The following is a 9,557-nucleotide window of genomic DNA, read 5'->3' as shown; positions in this document are numbered from 1 at the left end:
CAAAAATAACACGTGTTAAATAGTTTTGAAAACGCTGTGCAATGATACCAAACACAACCCAATATCCCTTCGGCGGTACGAGGGTAACTTCTTATTGCACATTTGGATTCTCCAGAAAAAGTGACAGTGATTTGACCCAAAATTGAAAACAGTGTCTTTGCAGATAGCGCTTGATTCGACACACACACAAAAAGACGGTGCACCAACACGTTACGAAAATGCGAACTGTCAATCCTGTGCTCTGTGGCCGTACGGTAAACGTATTAGATTGCAGACTCAGAATTTCTTAGTTCGTTCCCCGTTCAAGGCAATCGTTTCTTCTTTTATTTCCCCAAATAAATTCCATACATTTAAACTTTAGTTAGTACTTTGTTGAAGTTACATAGAATACAAATTTCGATAATTGTTTTGCAAACTAATTGTATGAATAGTTCTTAGTAATAGGGTTATTAGGGTTATGTACAACAAAAGTAAACCATTTTTGTCACCACTTGTATTTTCTTGCAAATTAATAATATGGAGAAATACATTGTTTTTTTTTTATCGAAGTTAAAATGTATGAATTCATTATTTGGGTATAAAAATTCACATAAAAATATTACTCTCCGCGGGAATCGAACTCACGACTTCTGACTCCACAGTCCCATGCCCTAACCGTGAAGGCACTGTTTTCAATTTGGGGTCAAATCACTGTCACTCTTTCTGGAGAATCTAAATGTGCAATAAGAAATGGGGGTTCCAATTTAAAATTTTAAAGTTACCCCCTGTATCCCCGAAGGGGGTGGGGATGGGGATTGCGTTTGGTATCATTGGGTTTATCAAAACTATTTAACACGTGTTATTTTTGTTTTGCTGATTTGTATATTTGGCGAGATATTGGACCGTTCCAGGACTTTTTCCGAACCCTGTATAAAATACCCAGAACATTGTATAAGCCTAATTGTTAATGGCTAATCTGAAATGTATAAGCATTGGCTAAGTGCTATGTACGGCGTAATTAATTAAATATAATTTTTATAATAATTGAGAGATGATATTTCTTATTAACTGTCATATTTTTTAAATGTTTTAAAATATCTTTGGGCAAAACAGATGTTTGAAATATATATCATGGCGAATCTGACAATCGTAAAAGTATGCTAAAACTGCCACTTAAGATTTTGTTTTATCTGTTTGTGATTTCTGGCTAAGATTTCTTGTATGAAAGACTTACTAATCATGAAAGAATTTCTATACACGTTTTATCAATCGAATAACTTTCGATACTGTTCATATTGTTTAAGGGGCAGACTACTAAATATTTTTTAAAAGCTAACAATTATTCTTTTGCCCGTTTTTCGTAAGTGAAAAGAGATAATGAAATGTAACTTACCACAATAATAGATAATGTTATTCTACACCCCAAAATACCAATCGGAAGAATTTTCAGTGTTGCCATCCATAGAAATTACAGTGTGACCAGAATTTGAATTACTCTAAAATCAAGGTTAAGGCAGCGACTAGAAAAATGAACTCAACGGTAATGGATGACTTATTATGTTGTCTTGGTTCCTTGTTAATTACTTTTTAAATAATATTTGTATTTATTTTGTAATAATGTACATAAGTTATTACAAAATAAAGTCAAATATTATTTAAAAAGTAATTAACAAGGAACCAAGACAACATAATAAGTCATCCATTACCGTTGAGTTCATTTTTCTAGTCGCTGCCTTAACCTTGATTTTAGAGTAATTCAAATTCTGGTCACACTGTAATTTCTATGGATGGCAACACTGAAAATTCTTCCGATTGGTATTTTGGGGTGTAGAATAACATTATCTATTATCTATTATCCTATTCTTTCAAAGTACTCTTATTTCACGTTCACACATCTAAACCTATTGAACTTATTTATTTATTTATCAATTAATTGAAAATTATCCTTCATTTCGTACCACACTTATGTGTGTACTTAGTAGGACCTCTCAAATTAAAAAAAATACAGGGTGTCCACATGAAACCGCCCTGACTACAAATATTAATTGCATGGAAACCAATGCCAGAGAATAATGGTTGGCAGCATCTTGAAGAACAACTCAAACGTTTTTTTGTTGTTTGTTGCAGGTGTTCAGTAATATAGTTTATATAAATTTTTGTTATATGTTGTTGGTGTTTATGAACAAAAATAACAGCACAAGAGAGAGCGCAGTGTGTGGTGTGGTTGGCTGCGATTAAGCCACCAAATACCGTGCAAAGGAACTTCAGATGAAAGTACCAAGGGTACCCGCCGGACGTTAAGACCATTAATACATGGTTTGAGAAGTTTTTAGCCACGGAGAATGTCAACCGACAGCCTGGTTCGGGCAAAGCCCGAACGTCTGAGGAAACTGTGGATAAGGTCAGGGAGGCCCTTACTACAAACCAACAGTCAGTTCGCAGAGCTACATGCAAGCTGATCATCCCACGTTCAACGGTCCATAAGGTGTTCCATAAAAGACTGCGTTTGTATGCATATAAGATGCAAATCGTTCAAACGCAACAGCTCGATGACCTACCGGAATCAACCAGGTTTGCAATGTACATTCTGGAACAGATCGAGGATGATCCTGGTTACTTAGGGAGTGTGATTTTCAGTGATGAGGCAACCATCCACACATCAGGCGAGGTGAATCGTCACAATGTGCGCATTTGGAGTTCCAAACCCCCATACGTTGGTCTTGAATATGTCAGAGATAGCGAGAAAGTGAATGTGTGGCGTCTTTTGAGACGCGACAGAATTCTCTTACCATTTTTCATCATGGAGCACACAATAATTGATCCCGTTTATCTGGACATGCTCGAACACTACTACTCCTTTTGCAACCAAACATGGTATTCCAATAGGATGGTACCCCACCGCACTGGTGTATAGATGTTCGTAGTGCCTTAGGCTGAATATTTCCACAGCGATTGATTGGACGCGATGGAACTACTCCCTGGCTACCGCGATATCCCGACATAACCCTTATGGATTTCTTACTATGGGGTATGTCAAAGGTACCTGTACGTGATATTCCTGCTCTTCGTCACAAAATTGAAGAAGCCATCAACTCGATCATACCGGACATGCTACACAACACATGGCGGGAGATTGAATATCAACTGGACATTCTGAGAGCTACTAACGAGGACCATATACAAGAACAAACATAGATTTAAAAAAAAAACTGTTTGAATTACTCTTCAAGATGCCGCAAACCGTTATTCTCTGGCACTAATAGTTTCCATGCAATTAATATTTGTAATCAGCGAGATTTCATGCGGACACTCTGTATTTTTAACATGCTGAAAAGGGCAAAGCTCAGCTACAATAATTTGCCACTGGCTGGCTTAAAAACGAGAACTATTTCATTCATGGTAGTAAGACAGCAACGTATATGCATCTGACTTTCTCGTTCTGTTTACCTGGTTTTGAAGTGGATCTGTCTCTTGTGTAATAAGAGAAATGGAAGTATTCGGCACTCTGTTTCTGAATATATTCTGTATGTCAATTACAGAAAAATAACAAAAACTATTTTCTTATAATGTTGTTTCAGTTCTTATGAATATGAAGATTTTACAGGTCTCTGTAAATAAATAAAAGTAAATAAATAATAGAAGGGAGGGGAAAGGGAGTAAAAGACTTCACACTCTCAAAGCGTTCTGACATATACCTAATTTAGAACTCCATTCCTTTTCTTTCTTTATTGTTTAAGAGGTCATATTACTGCGAAATTAAAATACCGCTAATTTTACAGTAATTATGTGATATCTTCAAATAGATAAAAGATAATCAAAATGTGGAACAAGATCGCTCCAGAGAATATTATTTTGCACTTGGTACCGTTATGACGAGTCACCTAGTTGCTTTCTGTTTGCAGCTATTTCGAAACGCGAAAATACATTAAGATTTTCTATATGGCTGGAAATCGAAAGCAGATAATTGAGTCTTGATAACGGTATCTCATGTAAAATGTTGTCTAGGGCGCTCTTATTCCACTTGTCGATTATCTTTCATCAATGTCAATTTGAAGATATCACATAATTACTGTAAAATTAGCGCTATTTTAATTTCGCAGTGATAAGGCCTCTTAAACAGTAGAGAAAGAAAAGGAATTCTAAATGATGTCAGAACGCTTTGGGCGTGTGAAGTCTTTTACTCCCTTTCATTCCTTACCGATCTCCTTTAATGAAAATTCCGAATTTCACTTCGCTACTACAAAAAAAAAAAAAAAAAAAAAACCCCTTGATAACACTATTACCAGCATCCACTCAATCAATCGTAATTTTGTTTAGTGTTTATAATATTATTGCTTTTAACATTCTTTAGGAAAAGTTTCATACAAGGAAGTTTCTATCACTCAATTTTAACCAAAGGTGGAAGGAAAAAATAAATGCAAAAATTATTGACTACAGTATATGCATAAAATTTACTGACCATGGGTGTACACGTCACTGAATATGCTCATATATATATGGTAGAAGTCAACTATAACATGACCAGGATATTAGTGCGGTTTTTCGAGGAGGGCGCTGCTGTTGTGTTTACATCAGTTTCTTGGTAAGCGTGGTGAGACAGGGGAGAGGAGAGCGTCACTCTGCAGTGTATCCAACGATTTCTAAAAGTTGCAGTTTACATGTTATAAGTTACCTAATTTGTTTCGCTTAATAAGAACGCTATAAATTATATAGTTGTTATTGAATGCAGGAATGGTCATTCCTGCAGTAATGCAGATGTATTGTGGATAATGACATATGCATGGGAATTAACGATTTAAGAACAACATAGCACGCAATTGAGTTTCTACCATGTATTAGGCAGATTGTATAAAAATTGCGTTTTATTTGATTTTATTATAAGACAGGAGCAACCTGTAAAACAAAGGAATAACAATGCCAATGACTAAAAGATTAATTAGGGTTGATAGCTTAGAGACTTGCGCAATACTTTGTAAGTTTAAATAAAGTTAAGGCTCGCGATGCTTGTATTTGTTTTAAATGTATGTTTATCGGTTGGTAAATTATTTTCTCGAGTTTTATCCAAGGAAGAATTCCGATACCTTTCAACTCGAGAACTCTAGAAGTCCTCTCCGTTGGTCTATTGGCTAGCGCATGTGCCTTTGTTGTACGTGGTTCTAGGTTGAAATCCGAGTGAGCTCAAAAATTAATTTTACAATCTTTCACTTTCATTAATCATCTGTCTTCTCTAGCATAAAGAGTATAAAAATGGGACGTTAAACTAAAGAAATTTCATTTCATTTTTTTCGATGAATGTGAACCCTTTGGGAGAAAAAGGAGGTGAAAAAGAAATTTTTCCTTCATTTTTAAAGGGCTATGGGATTGGATAACTTGCCTTTCGGCATTGGCACGTAAAATCTGATTACAATTCATCTTTCTTTTAGAATTATTATCGTATTCGAGCCTTTGGTAAATGTGGAATAAAAGTATTGATAAAACATCAGCGTCTGGATAATATAAGGGTATCATTGCTTCAACACATGATAAACTCACAATTTTTATTTATTAGTACAGAAATTCCCCTTGAACTCACTCTAAATTTCTTTCAGACTCTAGGTCTCAGGCGACAAAGAATTAATTCTTTTGTCTGTTTTCACACACAATATAATTTTAAAACTTGGGAGCCTAGTGTTATCTTTCTGCCTGTAATAATCATTTGTCGATTAACTTCAGAGGACTGTTTAGCCCGTAAGCACAAGTTGCACATAGTTCAAACATATCAGATGTATGGTCTTGTTTAACAAAACCTGCCCCTCTCCCTCCTCTATCTGAAAAGCCCTATATTGTTGTCCACATATGAAATTCAAAGACAAAGGCAATCATCTTTAAACAGCTGTATTTTTATTTCAAGTCTAAGTATTAAAATGTGCTAAGTATGGATGCAAGAGGATTTTTTTTCTAATAATGAACTTAGGTACCTAATATTGGCACTCATCTTTTTCATGAATTGATGAACGAAGCGGCCGCGTGATTTTCTGGCAATTATTTCATCACCGGTATCTTTGTGCAATGAGATAACAATGAAAGACAAACTTTGTTTTTCAAACTTGATACTTTGAGAAACTTATGCAAGTGGTTTTGTTATTCAAATATTCATCTGTTTACTCTAATCAGTTTGAGAAGTAGCATTAATTTTATAATATAATGCCTGTAAGAGTTACCCTGAAAATATATTTTGTATTTCTTTTTTAATACATAATTCATTTTTTCCTGAATTTCACTGGAGTTCAGTTCTTTGGAAGGACAAGGAACCTTCAATTGTCAGGCATCCCACTTTAAACTTCAATCGTTCTCCTATCGCCTCCAATGTAACACTGTATATTTCTTTTAAATAAAGTTTTCAAAATATGACAGAAATACTGGATTTTTTAAAATTGCCAAACCATGCTAAATAATGGCAGGATAGACATCTTCATCTACCATCTCAATCAAGGGCGGATTCAAGTCTCCTTCGGAGGTGGTTAGAATATCGCGGTGAAAGATTATCAGTTTCTCTCTCACCGGAGTTTTGCAGCACATCCGAAAATGATCTCATTGTAAAAGAATGTTGTTACTCAAGACACTGTTTAGACAGTCGATCAGAGATTACATGGCCCAACTTGATCGCAATTCCGAAGATGTCTTATCTCAAAATTACACAATAGAACTTGCTTTAAACAACGAAAACGCAGTTACCAAAGTATAACTTAGATTCATATAGTTGAACTTCAAGGTTTTGTTAATAGAAGAAGTAAGAATTCCTTACTCTCTAATGCTACTAAGTTCGTAGTGTTTCTTTGTACAACACTGAGGTTTATTCGCAAGTTATTGCCAAATTAATGAAAGAAATCTTTGAGTTTTACGTCCCACGGTTATGCCGGTTAGGCTAAAGGAGACGGTGATTATGAGAAATGAATGAAATGGTGGAAAGAAGAAAGTGGGAGGAAACGGGAGAACCCCGAGAAAACCCACGCACACGGTGTTTGTCCACCACAAAGTTCACTTGGCGGGAGCAGGGTTTGAACCCGAGACCCCATGCACCAGAGGTGAACGCTCTACCACTGAGCCCCTGCCAAATTAATATAGAGGGTGTATGTACTTTCTTTGCACTCCCTTAAAGTGTTCTGAAAGTAACTTCTATAACTTTTGAAACCACTGGCGTTTCTACCATGTAAAATTTGGCGGGGGAAGGGGGCATCAATGAAAGTGATTAAAATGGCACTACCTAGCCGAACCTGTGTATAATATTCGATTCTATTTCTTACCTTTCTGCTTATCTTCACAGACTCCCTTAGGTGTATCAAGAACTGTGTTATAATCGTTACACAGCCTGAATATTATATTACAAATAAATATAATAGTATTTATATGTTATTCTGTCGTTAATATATAAATTAAATTAGAATAAAATATAGAATATTTTGTATTTCAAAATATTGGGGGGAACGCGTCCCCCTCGTCCCCCGCCAGAGACTCCCGTGTTTGAAACTGTTTGTCTTAACTTGAACATATGCGTGAAGTGGTTTGTTACGAACAGGACAAAAATAACTGTGATAGATTAATTACAAGTAATCCGGTTAGAAACACTGTTGTTTGTATTTTAGTTCCAAAACCGGCCGCCTGCACTCGTTCGCTGGTCAGGTAATAGAAATACCCAGGCCTGGACGTAAATTGTTCTAAAGGAATGGCCATATGAAGGTGAAAATTAGAAATTGTCGTATATGAATGATGAACAACTTCATCTTTGTTTTGTCCTCAAAAATGTCGCAACTCTGTTAAAATTAATACACTTTCTTGATAAAACTATAGTTGTTTAGCAGAGAAGGCATTGATCTAATAAAACGATTTGATCTTTCAGTCAGAATCCAGATCTATCATTTTAAATCGAGTTCAAAAATTAGGAGGAGGTTCTCAAGAACGTTTTTCAACGAAATTTGAAACCTTGACTTAACAACTTTTCTTATAAAATGAGTGAAAAGTTGGTAAGTCAGTGTGCTTAACAACTTCTGACCCTCACTGTGAACACAGTTGCCACAATAAAGAATAGAAAACAAATAACAAACATAGCTACGAACTTTGTTACTAACAACCACTTGTATATACAATAATACGTACCGGTATATTGCAATTATAGTATTTTTTTTCCATTGTAGAGGTTCATAGTAATGTGAAATACAAGTTCACGGCACACAGGTTGGAAAACGCTGGTCTAGAGGTTCAAAATGAATTTGTAATACTATATTAATAAACATCATCTCTCTCTCTCTTCCAAATTGACTTTTCAGTGTTTGGGAAACTGAATGGAAAACTCTTATTGTATGACGAAGTTGCAGGGATTAACTATGAACCAGTTTGCGTCATCGCAAACCAAATTTACGAATTATTTTACGACTGTTGAAATTGCGTTATAATTATTTATAGCTTTATTTTCGTTGTGTTTTTCAAATACCATTACAAACATATCTCTCAAATAGCATTACGAAATGAGGCTAATGAATGAAATTTGTAGACTTGATAATAGTGGCCGTCCTTTTCTTTTCAACTGGAATTCCAAACGTCTTATTTATTACCATATAAACGTGTTACAAGGTATGACTTGGAGAATAGTTCTCAAAGCAGTAGGTCTTTACTACAAAAACTTTACAATTATGGCATAAGCGGTACAGTCTACAGCTCGTTTCCTTCATATTTGTCTGACCAAATAAGGCGGTAAGTCAGTATATAACCAAATAAGTGATATAGGAAACAGCTTGTTCAAATTTCGAGATCTCAAAACGGCCGACTTAACAAGGTACGAGTCATCTCCTGGTATTATTAACAAGGGTGTTCCTCAAGGGTCCATTTTAGGCCCTACGATTTCTTAATTTATACAGGGTGTCTCAAAAGTCACCTGACATAGGGTAACTCTGTAGTTATCAGAGTTACAACAAACTGTAAGAGAGAGAAACGTCAAATATGATGTTTTCAATATAAATTGAAGGAAGTTTTCAAATCGGACGAGTCGTTTGGACTGTACACTCTTTATGCGCCTAGTGTTAAATAAAAATGCAACGTTGCCATTTACCTGGACCCACAACATAAGCGAATTAAGTTACCGTCTTTTATGCTAATGAGTCGATGGCCAGCCCGCATTTCAAACTCTGTATAAACGACTTACATGAATTTCTGGACTCCCAAGATATAGTCTTATATGCAGATGATGTAAATATTTTAGTGAAAGGAAACACAATGTCGCAGCTAGAAAATAACTTCAAACTAACTGTTGAAAGATTGGCTACAAGGGCATCCAGTGACAACTTAGAGATAAATGTAGACAAATCGAAGGTGCTTTTTTTCCCCATCTTTCACCCAGACTACTGAAAATTCCATCAATAAAGAACGATTCTCTACTTTTAAGTTATTCGCCTTCAGGAAAATTCTTAGGGTTAATTATTCAAGATAGACTTGCCTGGGAAGAACATATTTTAAGCTTAAACAATAAACTATGCAGTCTCTCGACTTACTTTGCTTCTGTTGTATTATGGTAAGATGTATTCCCTTTCTGAGTTTTGGAATTATTT

This window comes from Thermobia domestica, chromosome 12 (assembly GCF_964235325.1).
Source record: "Thermobia domestica chromosome 12, izTheDome1.hap1.1, whole genome shotgun sequence".
In the NCBI taxonomy this organism is placed as follows: domain Eukaryota; kingdom Metazoa; phylum Arthropoda; class Insecta; order Zygentoma; family Lepismatidae; genus Thermobia; species Thermobia domestica.
This window is presented reverse-complemented; position numbering follows the sequence as displayed.